The sequence below is a fragment of the Saccopteryx bilineata genome, chromosome 12, assembly GCF_036850765.1.
Source record: "Saccopteryx bilineata isolate mSacBil1 chromosome 12, mSacBil1_pri_phased_curated, whole genome shotgun sequence".
NCBI lineage: Eukaryota > Metazoa > Chordata > Mammalia > Chiroptera > Emballonuridae > Saccopteryx > Saccopteryx bilineata.
The window spans coordinates 18581881-18605518 of NC_089501.1; positions in this window are offsets into that span (position 1 = coordinate 18581881).

The window sequence follows — 23638 nt, forward strand, 5'->3', positions numbered from 1 at the left end:
ACTCACTTTTTGGCTATGGTTTACCTATTATTTTGTAAGAATTCACTTGGATCTCATTCTAAATAACCTCTTTTATATCCTGAGAAATTTGATCAATTAGAATATCGGTTTCAAATTTTATGAAACTTGAAATTCTTTTTTTTTTTGCTTAGTCTTTTATTTCTATCAACTGGCTATTCTTTTAAGTTTTAGTAATCTATAAATCAGGAGAAAAATGTATACTTTAATTTCTCTTTTGGAGTCCAATTTGGCTCTCAGAACCAGGCCTGTTTCCCATAAAAGTCAAACTCAGACTTTTATTTAATTTTTTTTTACCTCATTCCTTGACCCAATTCAAAACAAAGTATCATCTTTTTAAGTCCTACAAACTTATTATACCTAATATTTGACCCAAAGATAATATAAAGAAGCTTCTTTTTCCAAAGTGAAACCGGACACAAGGACCCTTATCTTGCTCTTGAATTTAAGTTTCTGATTCATTAGACCTTTACATCTTTTTCAATTCCTATGTCTAATCTTAAATCCTACTGACACTGTTTATCTGGACTTTTTTATGACGTATGTCTAGATATTACAATTGGTAGAAAGTTCATCCTGATTCTTTTGAGAGGACCACCTGTTTTCTAACTCATAAATCATGTACTGTTTAATGTTCTTATTATTTATCTCAAAAAAATAGAAACGAACTAGTTTATAAATAATTCTTTGCTTTTGTTAAATCCAGTTAAGGATCTTAGAGCTAAAGGCAGGCAACTTAATGAATCATTATTTAAATGCTTCATTTCAAAGAGATCAAATATTCAGTCTTTCTCTTATTACCTTTCAAATAACTAAAAATCTTTTTCATAGGCCATTTTCAGACTTTCGTACTTACATTGAAATGTCAGCACTTCTAAATAATGAAAAATTTAAATAGAATTTTCAAACAAAAAGAGACCTTAAAGAGCCAAGAAAAAAGAAAAAACTTTTAAATAAACTTAAGGGAAGTGCATAAGGCCAAAAACATGTCAAGATCACACATAGTTAGTAGAAGGTATGTGACTTGAATACTAGGAAATAAAATCCTAGCAATGGTCATTCTTGTCAAGCTTCCTATTATACAAGGAATAGTCTCTCAGCTTTAGAATATACTTCACATATAAGAAAGCATGAAGACATGAAGAACATAAATCTAAATGAAACTCTTAGCTATTAGGTCATAGGTTTCATGAATTCTGCTAGGATAAAAATATTCAACAATCAGAAATATAACACTCTTGAAATCACAGCTATTTCTAAAGGATCATAAATCTTGTTTCTTAACATTTAATACTTTTCAAAGTTTACTAAACTAAAAATGTGGTGAGTCAGCTCTCTACTTCTTTGCCTACCTCTGTTCTTTCAGAAATACCAATTATAAAAGTCTCTCCCATTACCTAAAAAAAAGTCAAATTTTTCCTGTGTGAAGTACTATATAACTTCATCCTTATGTACTATCTGTAGTATTCCTCTGTTATATAGTTATACAGTATATATACTTGAAAAAAGATTTTCAAGCCAGCAATTCTTTATTAGTAGGCCTGATTCCATTAAAAGGAAACTATCTATTATTCTGAAATTTGTACTATGGAAAACATATTTTAGAAAAATTACATTTTTTCACAATAGATCCACAATTTTGCCTGACTACTATTTTTGGCTTATACTTGTGTTACAGTAATATAATGTTATAGTAATTAAATATATAGAAATATAGAAAAATATAGAAATAAGTTAGAATATAATATTAAGAGCCATTAGGTCAAGTGAATAAGGCTCCACCTTCTGGGTGGGAGCTAATCTAGTGTGTACAGACATGAAAGACAGACTGTGCCTTTTGCACAGGGCCCAGATAGTGTGTGTGAAGTAATATATAGATAAAGAGCGATCCCTGGGAGGAACTCCCTACAAGTGGCTCGATGTAATCATTCCATAGATTAACACCTGTTAGAAGGCATATGCCAGAAAAGGGTACTAAAGCTGAGGTGCCCTCAGCTACAGTTAGTTGTCCAGACTCCAACATTAAACATTGAACGCGGACTGTCTCCACGCTGCTTTGACCAAGGAGAGCCGAGCGGAGCATGACAATGGGGCCCCATTAAGCTGTACCCAGGCACACCATAGGATCTGTGAGTAATATAGTGCCTGTGTGATTCTTGCAACTAAATCGTGTGTTGGTCGTGTCTTTCCTCCGGTGGCAATTGGTCTCGGTACCTGTAGCCAGCGGCCGGAGCCACCATCACAGCCGCCTGGCCCATGCAGGTTCGCATTGGATTTGAACAGATGGTAAAGAAACAACAGAGCCAAGAACTAGTGGGCCATCATCTTTAATCCTAGCTTGCACCCAGTGGGCAAGTAAAAATACACACTGGGCTCCAAAACCCACTCATTCAGTGCTCACAAAGCTACTGACTTATCTGAGTTTCCTAGAATCAAAGGTTTCTAGCTCACCAGCCTCATTCACCTCTGTTCCCTATCTCCTTCTTTCTCCCTGCACAAACTCTGCACAAACTGGCTTCTCACTCAGCACTTCACCATCTTGGCTGCTTCTCCTGGCCTCCTCCACATGGCCTCTTTCTTATCTTCTCTCTGCTCTCTCCTCTAATGCTAATCTCAGGAACCAAGAGAGCAAGCTTCTGGTCTGCTCCCATTTTATAGTGCAGAAATCAAAACCTTTAATCCAATATACAAAATAGGGAAGTCTCTAATACAAAGTCACTTATCTGAGGCATGATGGGATTGTACCACCCCACATCAAAAAGGGTGGGAAGGGCTTAGTCCCAAAACCAAGCCCCAGGCTACAAGGATCCTGCCTGCCCACAGCCCACCTCCAACACACATTAATGTCACCTGGGCAATGGGCTTCCACGTGGGCAGGGCCATATTTAACAAAGTGAGCATAATATATTTTTTCTGCCCAACAGTACCAATAAGTAGAATCCTCACAACTGCCTCAAGAGTAGTCTCGAAGAGGTTGCTGGCCCTGCTGCTAAGCAGGAGTGTCCCACTGCACAGGTAACTTGAATCAGGGATGGCTGATCAACGTAGAGCTTGGGCTCTAGTGGGACAATTTGGAACCACATGATTAAAGTCATGTTTATAGTCCTTTTATTTCAATTTTATTATTCTAGACTGCCAGTAATCCCATCTAATCATTTCAGGTACAGCAGTTTTACCAACTGATAATGCCTGTTCCAACATTCAGGCTTCACATGTACAGCTAGCTATGTTATTTTACTGGCTTGGCACATTTCTGTCATGTCATCAAGCCTGAGCTTTCTCAATGGGCCTTTTCTTAGCCTTGTAATCATTAACTTAAAGTACAACTTTTTGCTGAAATATTGGTTCTGTCCAAAAAGTAAAAAGCTCTTTTAGGTGAATATTTGTTAAGCCAAGAAGCTCAACAAAATTTCTGAGAATCAATTTAGGAAAAAAATGTGTAAAATGAAATGATCAGCAGAAAAATTATAGAAGCATTTAATCTTTGTGTTTCAGTAAAGACTTCAAGACATTCAAAATTCTAATAGCAACTGCTGTTCAAGATTAGTTTATATGTCAAAAAAAAATGTTTCACAAGCTATCAACACCTACTACTTCATTTTGCAAAATGCATAAATGAACTGCCACACTTTCACTGCAGAAAAATGGTAGTATGATTATGAGCAAAGAGGCAAAATGGACTGAAAATGGAGGCCTAAGGATTTCCCAGTTTGCCACTTCCTCATTCTTCTCATAGGATTCAAAGCAGCAGCAGCTGCCCTTCTGATAATTCATGTATTTAAATGCCACTGTAACCCACTGATATCTTTTCTAGTAAAAGAATTCTGGAGACTTAGCTCAGTCAGCACTAGAAAGATGTGAGATTAGATTACAATGCTGAGTGCCTCATGGGACACACACTTAACAGGGAGCTCAATATCCAGGAGCTCTCAGGAAAGCCCTTTCGGAGTTTTACCCAGATTCAAAATATTTCTGAAAGGCGACTGGTCAAATTATAAAAAATTGAACACTGTCAAGATGATAATTATCATATTTCAAATATGTAAAGCAATCTCAGACAAAATCATTAATAAAATGGTAATAAATAAAATACTCCCTGGCCGGTTGGCTCAGCGGTAGAGCGTCGGCCTAGCGTGCGGAGGACCCGGGTTCGATTCCCGGCCAGGGCACATAGGAGAAGCGCCCGTTTGCTTCTCCACCCCTCCGCCGCGCTTTCCTCTCTGTCTCTCTCTTCCCCTCCCGCAGCCAAGGCTCCATTGGAGCAAAGATGGCCCGGGCGCTGGGCATGGCTCTGTGGCCTCTGCCTCAGGCGCTAGAGTGGCTCTGGTCGCAATATGGCGACGCCCAGGATGGGCAGAGCATCGCCCCCTGGTGGGCAGAGCACCGCCCCTGGTGGGCGTGCCGGGTGGATCCCAGTCAGGCGCATGCGGGAGTCTGTCTGACTGTCTCTCCCTGTTTCCAGCTTCAGAAAAATGAAAAAATAAAATAAAAAATAAAAAAATAAAAAAAATAAAATACTTCCAGTATTTTCTAAAAATCAACTTGTCTCCAGGTGAAAAAATTTACTAATATAATACCAAATGATCAATAAATATGCAGTAGTTTTCTTTAATATGCCTCAACTCTTCTAAATTTGTACAAGAAGAATATTCAGAATCAAAATGATTTTTAATGATCGAGCAGCTAATCAAGTTTTAACAAAGGCCATTGCAATTTATGACAAAATAAAAAGCTCTTCAGGACCTATTAGGTGACATAAACCATCAAGCTTCCCTAACAAAGGTTTGAAAGTCTCAGACCTATTTAACCTCCTAGACTTGAAACTATATAAATCCATCAGAATTCATTCTCTTAATTGAAGTAATATTTTATAGTTTACTTTTAAACTGTCGAGAAAAGGCATTAAACATTTAGTGTCAGTGTAAGTTAACAGGGAAAGTTATAGAAGTATCTAAAAGAGTTCTCTAACTCACAGAAGACAGGTGTTGCCTGTGAAGATTCAAAGGAATGTTTTAATAATTCAGGCTTCCCTTGTGTACCATTTTACAAACTCTCAAATGCTTAGTCCATTTCCAAATATATTCATTCAACCACATGTCTTTATCTTTTTTTTACAAAGTGACTCAAAGTCCATATAATTTTTTAAATGATAATAACATATGTGCAAAGATATGATCATTTGTAATCCATCCCATTCCTGAATAACACTGACCACCTGGGAGTAAATGAAAAATTGGCCTACTGCAGCTCATCATGACTAATCAACTTGGTAGTGCGCTTATTTTTACCCTTAACAAGCAATATGAAATCAGAGAACTGTGTAAAAGAATAAAGATTTGTTTTGAATTCCTTAATCAGAAAATACTAAAATTTTATAATAACAAATATGAATGTTTCTTTTTAAGAGCTAAAGCAATTATATGAATGTGGGATTTGGGATTTGTTATGAAAGATATTTCAATTTTCTCTGTTTACATTTGTTTAGACAAGACAAAACATTAGGCCATCTTTGAAGAAAGGTAATTGAAAAGATCCTGTGCTGAGGGCCTACTTTATGAAGCCCTAGATAAATCTTGAATGTTTCTTAAGACCATGTCATAATGCAATACATTGACTTGGCATCATTTAAATTTAAATTTTTGAGTTATTAACCCTTCATACACTTTTTAACAGGAAAATCTGTTTTTTTAAAGGAAAATTTCAAACTTTTAAGTCACAAAACTTTACCACATGCCTTATTTTTACGATATTTGCAACCTGAAATATAAAGGTGTATATATATCCATCATGTCAAAATTAATTAAAACTGGTTTTGTTTTCTTATTTGGCATTTGAAGTTGTTAAAGATCATGTGCACTGAATAGTTATATTTCATATGGCTTGTGATCTTTAATCTTACATGCTAAATAGTTCATTTATTGCATACTAGGATTGTATAAAGTGTTTTATTTGATTTAAATTACAAAAAGTACTTCCCAAGAGTATGTTATCAGTGCCTCTCTTTTAAACTACATCTGCAGAATACTAACTTAAATAAATGTTATGTTCTTCTTCTTAGAGGAGAATATTATTTGGTATCTAAAATAAATTTTAGCATAGGCTGATCACAATTAACTTTTAATTCCTAAGAAAAAATTTAGAAATCAATATTAAAAGTGTTTACTTTTGGAACCCTGTGTGGCTGGCTGGGTGCGATGGCCATGCAGATTCGCATTGAATTCGGGCAGATGGTAAAGGAACTGTGGAGCTGGAGGATGGTGAGCCATTCTAATTTATTGGAGGCTCACAAAGACAGGCAAGCCAAAAGAAGAAAGAAAAAGAAAAAAACACAAAGAGAAAGGAAAACCTGCTCTTCTCAGTGGAGGGCCAGAAATCAGGAAACCAACTGTACCTCTCAGTAGCAAGGCATGATCTAATCCCATCGCCTCTGAAGGGAAGCACTTACATCCTTACAGTAGTGCTGTCACGTGCTCCTGCACCGATTGCACAAAGTACTTGCAGCTGGTAAACCAGAAAGCTAGCCTAACACAGCTGTTTTCCCCACACACCCTAAAAACAATAACGGCAGCAATGAAGGAATAGGAAAGTACTTGTTTATTTCCACACTTATGTGCTAAACAGTAAAATTTGGAGCTGAAATACCAGGGTGAAACAGCTATGAATGGTACCATTTTGTGTTTAGGTTGCATAGTTCAAGACACCCATAAGCCTGAGAAGACTACGTACATAGCATCATAAAATAAAGGAAAATTTAACACTACCAGTTTCAGGTACCCAATTCTACAACACATCTCTGTACACGGTACTGTGCGTTCATCCCACAAGTCAAGGCTTCAACCGTCATCATTTTTCACCCCTAGACCCACTTTCATCTTCCACCCTTATCCCCAGCAATCACCACACTGTTGTTCATGTCCATGAGTTTTTCTCTCTCTTTTATGTCATTTTTTGCTCAATCTATTCACCCCCCCACCCCTCACCCAGCAGCCCCCAACAGCTGTCAGCTGTGTAAGTCTGTCTCTATTTTGCTTGTATGTGCATTTTGTTCATTAGATTCCACATAGGAGTGAAATCATGGTACTTATCTTTCCCTGACTGGCTTATTTCACTTACCATAATGCTCTCCAGGTTCATCCATGCTATTGCAAAAAAGTAAGAGTCCTCTCTCTCTTGTGGTTGCATAGTATTCCATTGTAAAAATGTGCCACAGCTTTTTTTATCCACTCATCTACTGATGGGCACTTGGCTGCTTCCAAATCTTGACTATTGTAACTAATGCTGTAATAAACATAAGGTTAGATACAATCTTTCATTTTGTGTTTTGGGTTTCTTTTGATAAATCCCCAGAAGTGGAATCTCTGGATCATAAGGAAGTTCCATTTTTAATTTTTTGAGATAACTCCATACTGCTTTCCACAGTGGCTGCACCAAACTGCATTTCCACCAGCAGTGCAGGAGGGTTCCCTTTTCTCCACACCCTCACCAACACTTGTTAATTTATTAGTGATAGCCATTCTAACAGATGTGAGGTGATAACTCATTGTGGTTTTAATTTGCATTTCTCTAATGATTGGGAACATTGAGCATCTTTTCATGTCTATTAGCCATCTGTATAACCTCTTTAGAAAAGTGTCTATTCAGATCCTTCTCCCATTTTTTTAATTGGATTGTTTTTGGTTTTGGTGTTGAGTTTTATAAGTTCTTTATAAATTTTGGGTATTAATTCCTTATCAGATTCATCAAATATGTTCTCCCAACCCATGGGCTGACCTTTCATTTTTACCAATATTGTAGTCTCATTTTATTTTTTCTTCTATTTCTCTTGCCTGAGAAGATATATCAGAAAAAATGTTGCTATAAGAAGTGTCTAAGATTTTAATGCCTATGCTTTCTTCTAGGGCTTTTTACGATTTAGAGTTCAATATTTAAATCTTTAATTCATTTTGAATTTATTCTTGTGTATGGTGGTCTAGTTTTATTTTTGGCACATATCTGTCCAATTTTCCCAGCACCATTTATTGAAGAGACTGTCTTTACCCCATTGTATGCTTGCCTTCTTCTAAATATTAGTTGACATGGGTTAAATTCTGGTCTCTCTATTCTGCTCCATTGATCTATATGTCTGTTTTTATACCAGTACCATTATGTTTTGATTACTCTGACCTTATAGTATAGTTTGATATCAGATAGCATGATTCCTTCAACTTTGGTCTTCTTTCTTAAGATTGCTGTGGCTATTCAGGATTTACCAAAATAAATTTCCAGTGACAAAAATTACATAAAATAAAATACTGGAAGAAAATAACGACTTTTTGCTGACTCCTTAACAGAAAGGACACTCCAAATTTATATATCAGTGAAAGAAATTAAAAGAAGCAATATATTTGACTCTATTAAAAAGGTCAATTTGGGCCCTGGCCGGTTGGCTCAGCGGTAGAGCGTCGGCCTGGAATGCAGGAATCCTGGGTTCTGGGTTCGATTCCCGGCCAGGGCACACAGGAGAAGCGCCCATCTGCTTCTCCACCCCTCTCCCTCTCCTTCCTCTCTGTCTCTCTCTTCCCCTCTCGCAGCCGAGGCTCCATTGGAGCAAAGATGGCCCAGGCGCTAGGGATGGCTCTGTGGCCTCTGCCTCAGGCGCTAGAATGGCTCTGGATGCAACAGAGCGATACCCCAGAGGGGCAGAACATCGCCCCCTGGTGGGCATGCCGGTGGATCCCAGTCAGGCGCATGCGGGAGTCTGTCTGACTGCCTGCCTCTCCATTTCCAGCTTCGGAAAAATGGAAAAAAAAAAAAAAAAGGTCAATTTTAATGCATAAGAAATGGCAAAAACAAAAGTAAGGTGAATTAATTCTTAGAAAAGATTGAAATATTTTCTTCAAACACTAAAACAGATTAGCCTCATCAGGAGGTGGCGCAGTGGATAGAGCGTCGGACTGGGATGCAGAGGACCCAGGTTCGAGACCCCGAGGTCGCCAGCTTGAGCACGGGCTCATCTGGTGTGAGCAAAAGCCCACCAGCTTAAACCCAAGGTCGCTGGCTCCAGCAAGAGGTTACTCGATCTGCTGAAGTCCCGCAGTCAAGGCACATATGAGAAAGCAATCAATGAACATCTAAGGTGTTGCAACGTGCAATGAAAAACTAATGATTAATGCTTCTCATCTTTCTCCGTTCCTGTCTGTCTGTCCCTGTCTATCTCTCTCTCTGACTCACTCTCTGTCTCTGTAAAAAATAAATAAATAAATAAATAAAATTAGTTTAAAAAAAACAGATTAAACATTCTTTCAAAAACTGACAGTTTTACCTTTTTCATGTCACCAAATTTGTTCTCTGGTTCCTGGGAGATAGAGCTCTATTTGCCTATTTATGACTGCCAACTTTCTTCTGGTATATACCCAGTCAAAATAGTAATGAGAGATATGACATAATTAGGTACTAGTGTTGTAAAGACTTTTTAAGAAAAATATTTATCAGTTACTCTTTTAATTATTTGATACTGTCTATTAAATACAAATTGTACAAATAATCATAACTATTATAATATTTCACATTCTCAAGTCAAGATCTTTGTAATTACCAGTAAGAACCATTTTAATTTTCATTTGTCTTGAAGAATACCTTTTGTATTCTGTATTTTGTATATATTTATTTTACATTTATTTATACATACATATATATGCAATAGTTAACTTTTAAAAAAATATTTAGAAAAAAATATTTTTAACTACAAAAAGGATTTCATCCATTAGGAAAAATGTTTCTTTTTCCTTAAGTATTTGCTATTTAAAGATCAAATTAAGGGGGAGTTATTTTACAAAAATACATTAGTTTAACACATGCTAAACTAAAGATAGTCAAAGTACTCTGTGTAATAAGTAATGTTTTGCTTTTACTCTTACCTGGATTTCAAATATAGTGTGGATTACACCTCTGATTTATGAGACTGCTTGATTAGCAACAGTTGTGGAAATTCATGGTTGTATCTATAATAACAATCACAAATCAAGAATGTAACTACATAGCTGGCACTGTGTTTAAGAGTTTGCATTTTAATTTAAATTTTACCATAACTTTATAAATTACATATCTTTATTGTCAGCATTGTAAAGATTGAGGAAACAAGCTTAGCATGATTAAATAATTTGCCCAAAGTCACATAGATTAAAAAAATGGTGATGCAAAATCTAACTCCATAAATAGTATGTAATCACTATTTTATTCTAGACAGTCTCACCCACCACTGTCCATTGACCTAAAATAATGTCTAATTTTTTTATAAAAATAAATTTAAAAGTTTCCATAATGCCAAACATAAAACAGAAAAGATAAATTCAATTCATTTTTGTTATATTTTCTATATTACATTTAATTAGTAGCTACATGTAAAAATATCTAAATAAAGACATAAATTTGTAGATTTAGTTTATTCATTGGGATCAATTTGAGAGAATATTTTGAAAACCATTCAATTGCAAGAAAATTACTGGAATTTGGGTTCTGTGATTATATATATTCACTTAGTAGGAAATTTTCTATGAATATATAATATTTAGATATTAATAATTACTCTTTCTAACTTTTATTTACAGAACTTGGATCTTGAGCTAGGAAATTCCATATACAATTTTCAGAGTAGCATACCTTGGTATCTCATAAGATAATTTAATATAGGTAATAAACAGCAGGATGTTAACCCTTTAAAAATAAAGATTGGGTTTTACTCAGGCAAACAAAAGTCTCCTGTTAATAAAACACAAAGAAAAATTTGACCCCCCAACACAAAGGATTTATTTTAAAAACCATCTGATATCAACAGAATTATTGTCCCTATGTCACTATTATCTGATGTCAGCATGCTTTCTCAACAGTTACCACCTATTTTTGTTAGAATTCTTATTTTTGGATATATGATCAAGTATTTCATGCTGATCTTCCACAGCAAGCTATAGGCTCATTCCAGCTGCAAAAATTTTCTCTAAGCAAAGGCTCCATAGGCAAAGTCAGGATATGACCTTTCAAAAACAGAGTGTAACTCCATGGGCATCTACTTGGGAATTTGAAAAAGGAACTTAATAAGAGCAGTAAGTTGACACCATATATGGCTGTATGCAAGCCTGACTTTATAATGTGATCAAATCCACATATAAATGACTATATTTAACTCTTATATAGGACTTCTGACATACTAAGCTTATTTAAATTGACCAAAATTTCCTCTAAATACATATTACTAGTTAGCTACACTGTAAAAGAAATTAAGTCAGAAGCTTAGAACAAGTTTTTCAAGGGGCACCCTTTGTGAATGCCAAGTTAGATAGACAACTTCTAGTCTTCTAACGATAAGTCAATCATACTGAGGGTATTCCTCTACACAAACATTGATAATGCGCAGATTTCCCTCAGTAGATTGAATTTATTCTATTATCTTGCTAGAAGAGATTCAAGTTTACTGTGCAGTAATCTGAACAGAGTAGAAAATGTAAGAAACAATTGGACATGTTTGCATAATTATCATCCCCTCAGAGATGAAAATAAAACCTAATTTATTTCCTTTGGCCTTGCCAAATTCTTCAAGTACTTAACCAGTTGCTACCTAAACCACCAGAAAATTCTAGTTGAAATGGATCCTGCATCATGAAAATGACTCAAAAGAGCTCTACACCAAAATAATGTCAGCATCAGGAGGATTCTAGTGCTCCCCATTTATAAAATGAAGTAAGCAATAATACTTTTTTCTCAAAAATATCTCTTTAATTTTCCCAGAGCCAAAGGTCCCTCATCTATTCAATTAAACTATCATAAAAGAATATCCTGTGTCGCAAAATAAAATTTCATTACCTGAATGAATTTACATGCAGTGTCAGAGACTTTTGAGTATTCCCTATTTTCTTTCTCTTTTACTTTCAGGAACACTCAACTTCTTCTCAAGCTGTGTCTACTCAACTAAAGACTACAGTTCCTAGCATTCCTTGCACCTATGGTGCCATGTGATTGGTTTCCTGCTTAACGATATTTAATCAGGAGTAATCTGTGCAACTCTAGCCTTCTGTCTTTTTTTTTTAATTTTTTTAATTTATTTATTTATTTATTTATTTATTTTACAGAGACAGAGAGTGAGTCAGAGAGAGGGACAGACAGGGACAGACAGACAGGAATGGAGAGAGATGAGAAGCATCAATCATTAGTTTTTCGTTGTGACACCTTAGTTGTTCATTGATTGCTTTCTCATATGTGCCTTGACCACAGGCCTTCAGCAGACCGAGTAACCCCTTGCTGGAGCCTGCGACCTTGGGTTCAAGCTGGTGGGATTCTGCTCAAACCAGATGAGCCCACGCTCAAGCTGGTGACCTCAGGGTCTTGAACCTGGGTCCTTCGCATCCCAGTCCGACGCTCTATCCACTGTGCCACTGCCTGGTCAGGCTAACCTTCTGTCTTTAAAAGAGAAAATCACTTGCCTTCTACTTCTCTTTTCCACATCGCACAGCCTAGAAAGCAAATTTGGTGTTAAGCCGGTGTCCACTTGTCAATTAAGGACAACCTTAGGGAATATAGAAAGAATTTCACTTCCTGAGTGGCTCAGCAATCTCCCTCTGGTTGGTTACATTAAATATTCATTTTCTTTGAGCCATTGTGTTTTAGGATTTCTTTGTCAGCCTCTTGCCCATATCTCAAAAATATAGCAGTTATTCAAAATAGAACTCCTTTCTTTTCATTGCTATTCCTTTCTTATGTATTGAAACATCGCCGTTGGTGACAATTTTGCTTAGGTATGCAACGAAAGTCTATTCCCTCATTTTGGACAACAATAACAAAAAAGGCTGTTTTGAGGCATATGACCTGAGCTACTAGGTAGGACATTCAGGATGCTGCCCTTTATTTAGCTCTATGAATTTTTCATCATTTTATTATACCATCAACATTGTTTAAAGTTTTTTCTTCATTGTGTTCTTTCATTGAACCTTATTTCTATATTTTTTATTATTATCATAGAACATTTATTTGAGTGTCTCCTTGTTTTTCATTCTCTGCATGTGTCTGACCAAGGGCAACTGGACAATAGTATTATGTTACTGATAATCACCAAATCTCCTGACACTTCATAGAAACTCTCAAGCTCTCCCATTGGAATAATGCTATATATATCATACAAGACCTACGATGTCTTACGTATGGTGTTCCCACTATAAAGACTGCTGTCTTAGGGACAAATGCTGACAAACTATTTCAGCAGTTCCTCCTTCTTCAAAGTCTTATATGTAAACATAGAGCTCCAAGTTTCATAGGATATACTCAAGCTCACTCCATGCTTCCTGGTGCTTTAGCACAAGGGAATGCCCCCCCCCTTTTTTTTTTTTTTGTTTTTTTTTTTTGTATTTTTTCTTTTATTTATTTTTTGTATATTTCTGAGGATGGGGATGGGGAGGCAAGCAGACAGACTCCTGCATGCGCCTGACTGGGATCCACCTGGCATGCCTACCGGGGGGAATGCTCTGCCCATCTGGGATGTTGCTCTGTTACAACCGGAGTCATTCTAGCAACTAGGGCCGAGGCCATGGGGCCATCCTTAGTGCCCAGGGTGGATTTGCTCCGGTGGAGCCTTGGCTGTGGGCGGGAGGAGAGGGACCGGGAGGGGGGAGAGGGGGAGGGGTGGAGAGGTAGATGGGCGCTTCTCCTGTGTGCTCTGGCTGGGAATCGAACCCGGGAATCCTGCACACCAGGCCAATGACTCCGACGGGTCTACCATATCATGCTTTTTACTTAAAAAAAAAAAAATTACATTTCTTTTGAAAGCTGATGAACAGGAGACACCAAATCTACCTTCTTTATTAGATCTAGCTAATAACACTGTTCTGTCTTTTTTCCAAATAGCTCCAGATATATGGAAAAGATTTATATAGGCGGATGGGGATCCTCAAACCCCTCAGCGAGATCTTCTGAGAATGGCTTTTAAGATACCTAGAGGCAGAAAAAGCCCAATAGAGATCAGGGGGAACTACCAGCTTTTAGGATATACCCTTAAAGGCTCCAGCACCCCAAAGGGGTCTCATAGGATGCCATCTGGGTCCTGCTTCAATAGTGGAAAGGAAGGTCATTGAGCTAAAGCCTGCCAGGCTTACACACCTCTGCTGTGAGGAAACAGGGACACTGGAAGGTGGGCTTCCCCCTCGCTCCTCTAAGGGAGGGTTCAGTCTCTTCCAGGCCTGCTCCAGCCACCTATGACCTAACCTTGCCCAGAATGCTGGGGTTTGCCACTGAAGGCTGAAGGTGCCCAGGGCCGTCGACCCCATCTACGACACTGTGGACGAGCCTAGGGTATTTCTTCCAAGAAGCAGGTAAACTGATCTCATTTGCACAAGGGCCACTTAACTATGTTTTGCCTGAATAGTCAGGTTCTTTATTCTTCCCTCAAAGATCTCTGTTGTGGGTGTTGATAGTCCTATTTTCTGCTGCTTTGCTTAATATATAGTGATTCCTTTATTCCTCCTACCTCAATGCCCCACTCATATTTCAGGCTGGGACCTACTCTTAATTTAGAGCTCTCTTTCCTCCTTTTGCCAACTTGTATTATGAATTTACCTGTGCCACCCAGCTTAGTGTATCCCAAGGTTCTCTTTACCAGGCCACAGTCACAGAGCTCCAGGGAAAAGCAACCTGGTCTCAACTCTCCAGGCAGAGGAGAACAGAAGCTCCATATCCACGCATGCTGCAAATGGCTTTTTCCAGTCTACCTGAATCATTACCAGCTAGAAGCAGCGGTCATTGGGACTTGGACATGAGCTGCAAAGTATAGAATGGTGACAACAATTCCAGTGCCATATGGACTTTTCCTGTGGGGAACTTTCCTGGACTCCTGCTCCCTGTGACAGCTCCTAACAGACTGAACTGTGGTTGGGTTGCATTTTTCAGGGATTTGGCATGGTGAGGGGGCCAACTTGGACTTGGGGAACATGTTAAGGACACTACTCACTTATGGATTCTTGCTGTATTGGCCAAGAGTTTGCTTAAAGGCATTTAATCACTGTAAAAAAAATAGAGGACTAGATGAAGAAGATGGGGCACACATACACCATGGTATATTATTCAGCTAGGAGAAATGATGACATTGGATCACTTATAGCGGAATGGTGGAGTCTTGGTAGCATTGTGCGGAGTGAAATAAGCGAATCAGAAAAAAACAGGAACTGCAGGATTCCATACATTAGTGGGACATAAAAGCGAGACTGAGAGGCATGAACAGGAGTGTGGTGGCTAAGGGGGGTGGGGGGAGGGAAGGAGGGAGAGGGGGAGGGGAGGGGGAGGGGTACAGAGAGAACTGGATGGAGGGTGGCAGAGGACGATCTCTCTTTGGGTGATGGGTATGCAACATAACTAAATGACAAGATAACCTGGAAATGTTTTCTTTGAATGTATGTACCCTGATTTATTGATGTCACCCCATTAAAATAAAAATTTATTTATATATATATAAAAAAAAAAAAGACCTACGATGTCAATGTTGTTGCAGGTGTCAACCCAAGTTACTGTAGCACCAATATACACATATTTCTATCACTAATGTAAGCTTTGTTGATAAGTCTAAAACCTGGATTTTTTTGAAGAGAGAGAGAGAGACCACTCTTCTTTTGTTCCTCAGTCTTTTTTAAAAAACAATAACAAAAAAGACAAAGGTTGAAGTCTCAATGAAATAATGCACAATTGCATCAAAAAAATTCTATATAATATCTGTGATTTCCTATCTTTCTTACATCTAGAAAAACAAATGCCTTTCATCACAAATCAGAGTATTTTCAAAAGGAAAAGAACCTTAAGGATTGTCTTTCGTAAGATTTTTTAAATTGTGTTCCTGGAACCTTTCAACGCCAAGAAGTAGCACGGTTGTATGCCTGCAGTGTGGTGGGGAAGGAGGAGGCTGAGAGAGAGTACCCGGGTGTCCTCACCCTGATTCAAATGGAGCAGCTTTTCCTTCACTTTTTTAATATGTTAGGGTACAGTTTAGGTCTTATTTTTATAAGGGTCTCTAACAAGTATTTGAAAAGCACTGATCTAGTCTAAACCAAATCAGTGAGAGAAGCTTGCGAGAGTAAGATTTCTTTATGAGAGATGACTGGTAGTGAAGCTAAGATGGTAGCCCCATCTTTGACATCTAGTCCAGAATTTTATACCCAAATTAAAGAGATTATTAATAAAATAGGGGTACTCAATCACACATAGTAAAAATGACATAGCTACTCTGCTCCTTATGTGACTATAGGAGTTTCAACATCAACTTCAAATTTTTCTGTAATTTCTATTTGGTTCATATTTCTGCATAATGCTAAATGTATTAGTATACTATTTCTAGTATTTAAGAACTTAGCATTAAATTTTTCTAATTTAGAAAAAAAGCAACTTGTTTCATTAAGAGGAAAATTAAGACTGTGCTAAAAATAAAAATAAATATTAAAAAGGAAATTATGATGCAACAAAATGCATACTGCTATAAGTCAAAAATCATGATTTTAACTTCTGCTTTGCACCCCCAAAAAAATAGCTTTGTGTCCTTATTTTGACAGTCAACATCATTTTGACGTTTGTTAGTTTTTAATGTGGTTAATGCTGTGAACTTATAAACTTTCCTACATATCTAAAAATCTATGATTCTCTCTTCCCAGAAAATTTGGTTTATTTCCAGATTTAAAAATAAATCTATTCACTGTAAATCTCTGTGCACAATTTACATATGTATATGCCTACAAATTAAAGAAATCTTTAAGCTTTTCACTTTATAGTTCTACTTTATTTTTCCCCATTTTAAAAGATATATTGTTACATACAATAAATTCACCCTTTTTATTGAATTTATTGAGGTGTCACTGGTTAATAAAATTATACAGGTTTCAGGTATACAATTCTATGACATATCCTCTTTATATTGTATTATGTTTACCACCCCAAGTCAAGTTTTCCTTTTGAGTGTACCATTCTGTGAGTTTTGAGAAACATATAGAGTTATAAAATCACCAAAAAAAATCAAGATATATAAAATTCCATCACACCAAAAAATTTTCCCACATTCTTTCATAGTCAGCCTCACACTATCCCTATTCTATAGAAACTACTACCCTGTTCTCTGTCATTGTAGTTCTACTTTTGTTTCTTTGTATATTTTTTAAAATTTGGAGCCTTTTTACTTTTTTGTTTTGTCAATCAATCTGCAAGTTAAATAATATAAACTACACCTATCTGGTGTTGCCTTATATCTTGTTTAATTTTAACATCTCAGTGATGCAGGCACCACTATACTTATATATGAGGAAACAGGCTCATAACAAGAAATAATTTTCCAGGGTCACAAGCTCATAAGCAGAGAGGCCCGGCTCCATAATGACCACTGCATTACAGTACTGACTGTGGTTCAGCCTACCTCCAGGCTTCTAACATTTGAGAGTGAAATAAATTTCTGTTTGTTTGAGTCTCCATTGTTTTTAATATTTTGTTATACGAAGTCGCATCTAACCTCATTTACTTTAGATACTCTTCTCAGCATACACACTACTTATGCTCTACAGCAAGTTGACCAAAGCCTGGTCATAATGATCATAGTTTAATTGATGGTGTTACTTTTTTGGAATCTTATTGTGGCCCACATCAAATTCTCAAATTCATATTTTTTAAATATTTATCTATCAGAATCTAAGTCTATATTTTTATTACTTCCAAATTGAGAGGAGGACAGGGAAGATACCATTGGAGTTGCTAAACCACAACATTTATTTTTATTGTTAATTTGCCAGATGATTGCCCATTCTCCAATTATTTTTAAACTGCCTACTCTTGATTTTAACATGCACATTAAAAGTACATTTTGTGCCAGCTCACATTCACAGAGAAGTGGGTTTGCTTTATAGCAAAGGCAATCCTGATGCTCAGACAAGACCAATGTACTTCACACTCACAGATACAAGATCCACAGGCCAAGATTCCTTCCTGTTTGGTTCTCTCAAAATGTCATGTGTAGTGTAACACAACTCCCTGAACCAGCTTTCTTAATCTTATAGATACTTACAAGAAAAAAAGTGTCTACTATAGGACAGAAAGCTAGAATGACCTATAAATAAAAACAATACAGGAGAAGAACTAAAACCTGCATTTTAAAACATTGAACTTTCACATGTACATTTATGTTAAACAATCTAAGGCCATAAATATTAACCTAACATTGCAATATGCATATGCATTTTTATATAAATTCTAGAAAAATATAATTTAAACATCAATCCATTACATGAACGGTAGACAAGCAGTTTAGATGAATGAATGGGTTAAAATATCATATAAGAAAAATTGTTGGATTTTTATTGTTATAAAATCTAACTTATGAAATATTGGGTATTTTAGGTGATAACATTACTAATCTTGAGGAAATGGAGAAGTCATAGTATACACATTTTCAGGGAAGAAATTTTTTTCTGCTGTCTTTACAGGAAGAATTGTTCTTTTTGTGACCAGTGTCTATGTTTTTTGCTTATGGACTTTCTGACTATTGAAGTTGATTGTTTCTCTCTCTCTCTCCCTCTCTCTCTCTCTTCCTTTCTCTCTCTCTCTCATTTTTGACTACTGAAGTTTGGGGACATATTTTTGTACCTTTTTCAGCAAGCAGATATAAATTCATGACTTACATTTTATGTTCTAACATCATTCTAGAAGTCATCTTTCTCCAAAACTCATTTTTTGTTTATTTTAAATTATTTTAAATTATTCATCTTTTTTTTTTTTATAAATTTTTATTAATGGTAATGTGATGACATTAATAAATCAGGGTACATATATTCAAAGAAAACATGTCTAGGTTATTTTGTCATCAAATTATGTTGCAAACCCCTCGCCCAAAGTCAGATTGTCCTCCGTCACCCTCCATCTAGTTCTCTGTGCCCCTCCCCCTCCCCCTAACTCTCTCCCTCCCTTCCTCCCATGTCCTCCCTCCCCCCCCACCCTTGATAACCACCACATTCTAGTCCATGTCTCTTAGTCTCATTTTTATGTTCCACCAATGTATGGAATCATGTAGTTCTTGTTTTTTTCTGATTTACTTATTTCACTCCTTATAATGTTATCAAGATCCCACCATTTTGCTGTAAATGATCTGATGTCATCATTTCTTATGGCTGAGTAGTATTCCATAGTGTATATGTGCCACATCTTCTTTATCCAGTCTTCTATTGAAGGGCTTTTTGGTTGTTTCCATGTCTTGGCCACTGTGAACAGTGCTGCAATGAACATGGGGCTACATGTGTCTTCACGTATCAATGTTTCTGAGGTTTTGGGGTATATACCCAGTAGAGGGATTGCTGGTCATAAGGTAGTTCTATTTGCAGTTTTTTGAGGAACCACCATACTTTCCTCCATAATGGTTGTACTACTTTACAGTCCCACCAACAGTGAATGAGGGTTCCCTTTTCTCCACAGCCTCTCCAACATTTGCTATTACCCATCTTGTTGATAATAGCTAATCTAACAGGAGTGAGGTGGTATCTCATTGTAGTTTTGATTTGCATTTCTCTAATAACTAATGAAGCTGAGCATCTTTTCATATATCTGTTGGCCATTTGTATCTCTTCCTGGGAGAAGTGTCTGTTCATGTCCTCTTCCCATTTATTTATTGGATTATTTGTTTGTTGTTGAGTTTTATGTGTTCTTTGTAAATTTTGGATATTAGGCCCTTATCTGAGCTGTCGTTTGAAAATATCAGTTCCCATATAGTTGGCTGTCTGTTTATTTTGATATCAGTTTCTCTTGCTGAGCAAAAACTTTTAATTCTGATGTAGTCCCATTCATTTATCTTTGCCTTCACTTCTCTTGCCATTGGAGTCAAGTTCATAAAATGTTCTTTAAAACCCAGGTCCATGATTTTAGTACCTATGTCTTCTTCTATGTACTTTATTGTTTCAGGTCTTATATTTAGGTCTTTGATCCATTTTGAATTAATTTTAGTACACGGGGACAGGCTGTAGTCGAGTTTCATTCTTTTGCATGTGGCTTTCCAGTTTTCCCAACACCATTTGTTGAAGAGGCTTTCTTTTCTCCATTGTGTGTTGTTGGCCCCTTTATCAAAGATTATTTGACCATATATATGTGGTTTTATTTCTGGGCTTTCTATTCTGTTCCATTGGTCTGAGTGTCTATTTTTCTGCCAATACCATGCTGTTTTGATTATCGTGGCCCTATAATATAGTTTAAAGTCAGGTATTGTAATGCCCCCAGCTTCATTCTTTTTCCTTAGGATTGTTTTGGCTATTCGGGGTTTTTTATAGTTCCATATAAATCTGATGATTTTTTTGTTCCATTTCTTTAAAAAATCTCATAGGGATTTTGATGGGAATTGCATTAAATTTGTATATTGCTTTGGGTAATATGGCCATTTTGATTATATTTATTCTTCCTATCCAAGAACAAGGAATATTTTTCCATCTCATTGTATCTTTTTCGATTTCCCTTAACAATGCTTTGTAATTTTCATTATATAGGTCCTTTACGTTCTTTGTTATGTTTATTCCTAGGTATTTTATTTTTTTTGTTGCAATCGTGAAGGGGATTATTTTTTTGAGTTCGTTTTCTAATATTTCATTGTTGGCATATAGAAAGGCTATGGACTTTTGTATGTTAATTTTGTATCCTGCGACCTTACTGTATTGGTTTATTGTTTCTAATAATCTTATTGTGGAGTCCTTCAGGTTTTCGATGTATAGGATCATATCATCAGCAAAAAGTGATAGCTTTACTTCTTCTTTTCCGATATGGATGCCTTTTATTTCTTTGTCTTGTCTGATTGCTCTGGCCAGAACTTCTAGCACCACGTTGAATAAGAGTGGAGAGAGTGGACAACCCTGTCTTGTTCCTGATTTAAGGTAGAAAGTCCTCAGTTTTAAGCCGTTTAATAGGATGTTGGCTGATGGTTTATCATATATGGCCTTTATCATGTTGAGATATTTTCCTTCTATACCCATTTTGTTGAGAGTCTTAAACATAAAATTGTGTTGTATTTTATCAAAAGCCTTTTCTGCATCTATTGATAAGATCATGTGGTTTTTGTTCTTTGTTTTGTTGATATGGTGTATTACGTTAACCGTTTTACGTATGTTGAACCATCCTTGAGATTCTGGGATGAATCCCACTTGATCATGATGTATTATTTTTTTAATATGTTGTTGTATTCGGTTTGCCAGTATTTTGTTTAGTATTTTAGCATCTGTATTCATTAGAGATATTGGTCTGTAGTTTTCTTTCTTTGTGCCATCCTTGCCAGGTTTTGGTATGAGGGTTATGTTGGCCTCATAAAATGTGTTTGGAAGTATTGCTTCTTCTTCAATTTTTTGGAAGACTTTGAGTAGAATAGGAACCAAGTCTTCTTTGAATGTTTGATAGAATTCACTAGTATAACTGTCTGGGCCTGGACTTTTATTTTTGGGGAGATTTTTAATAGTTTTTTCTATTTCCTCCCTGCTGATTGGTCTGTTTAGGCTTTCTGCTTCTTCATGACTCAGTCTAGGAAGGTTGTATTGTTCTAGGAATTTATCCATTTCTTCTAGGTTGTTGTATTTGGTGGCATATAATTTTTCATAGTATTCTACAATAATTCTTTGTATTTCTATGATGTCTGTGGTGATCTCTCCTCTTTCATTTTGGATTTTATTTATTTGAGTCCTGTGTCTTTTTTCCTTGGTGAGTCTTGCCAAGGGTTTGTCAATTTTGTTGATCTTTTCAAAGAACCAGCTCCTTGTTTTATTGATTTTTTCTATAGTTTTTCTGTTCTCTATTTCATTTATTTCTGCTCTGATTTTTATTATCTCCTTTCTTCGGCTGGTTTTGGGTTGTCTTTGTTCTTCTTTTTCTAGTTCCTTAAGGTGTGAAGTTAAGTGGTTTACTTCGGCTCTCTCTTGTTTGTTCATATAGGCCTGAAGTGATATGAACTTTCCTCTTATTACTGCTTTTGCTGCATCCCAGAGATTCTGATATGTCGTATTTTCATTTTCATTTGTCTGTATATATCTTTTGATTTCCGCGCTTATGTCTTCTTTGACCCATTCATTTTTTAGAAGTATGTTGTTTAGTTTCCACATTTTTGTGGGTTTTCCCCCTCTTTTTTGCAGTTGAATTCTAGTTTCAAGGCTTTATGATCAGAAAATATGCTTGGTACAATTTCAATTTTTCTAAATTTGCTGATATTGTCTTTGTGGCCCAACATATGGTCAATTCTTGAGAATGTTCCATGTACACTAGAGAAAAATGTATACTCTGTCGCTTTGGGATGAAGTGTCCTGTAGATGTCTATCATATCCAGGTGTTCTAGTATTTTGTTTAAGGCCACTATATCTTTATTGATTCTCTGTTTGGATGACCGATCTAGAGCCGTCAGCGGTGTATTGAGGTCTCCAAGTATGATTGTATTTTTGTTAGTTTTTGTTTTAAGGTCAATAAGTAGCTGTCTTATATATTTTGGTGCTCCTTGGTTTGGTGCATATATATTAAGGATTGTTATGTCTTCTTGATTCAACTTCCCCTTAATCATTATGAAATGACCATTTTTGTCTCTGAGTACTTTTTCTGTCTTGTAGTCAGCATTATTAGATATGAGTATTGCTACACCTGCTTTTTTTTGGGTGTTGTTTGCTTGGAGTATTGTTTTCCAGCCTTTCACTTTGAATTTGTTTTTATCCTTGTTGCTTAGATGTGTTTCTTGTAGGCAGCATATAGTTGGATTTTCTTTTTTAATCCATTCTGCTACTCTGTGTCTTTTTATTGGTAAGTTTAATCCATTTACATTTAGTGTAATTATTGACACTTGTGGGTTCCCTACTGCCATTTTATAAATTGCTTTCTGTTAGTTTTGTATCTAGTTTGATTCTTCTCTTTTGTTTTTCTATCATTTGTTTTTGTTTGTTTGTGTTCCATACTTCTTTCCTCTGTTGCTACCTTTTTTAAGTCGAGTGTTTTTGTGGTGGTTTTTTTAAGGGTGGTTACCATTAAGTAATGAAAAGGGTACCTACCATATTCATTGTAGTACCCTATCTTATAAGTATTTCTGCACTTCATCATCCTTTGCTACTGTTAATCTCCATCCTCTCCCCCCTTTTTTTCCTTTGTTGTCACAGTTTAAGTTTGGTTTTATTGTGTTCTTGGTGGAGCTGTTACTTGTGGTGTTGTTTTCTTTTGTTCTTTGAATCTGGTTGGAAAACCCCCTTTAGTATTTCCTGGAGTGGGGGCTTTCTGTTGATAAATTCTCTCATCTTTTCTGTATTTGTGAATGTTTTTATATCTCCTTCATACTTGAAGGATAGCTTTGATGGGTATAGTATTCTTGGCTGAAAGTTCCTCTCTTTCAGGGCTTTAAATATTGGGGTCCACTCTCTTCTAGCTTGTAGAGTTTCTGCTGAGAAATCTGATGATAATCTAATAGGCCTTCCTTTATATGTTGTACTCTTCTTTTCCCTGGCTGCCTTGAGAATTTTTTCTTTGTTATTGGTTTGTGTCATCTTTATTATGATGTGCCTTGGAGTGGGTTTGTTGGGGTTAAGAAAACTTGGTGTTCTGTTTGCTTCTTGAATTTGAGGCTTTAGTTCCTTCCACAGGCTTGGGAAGTTCTCGT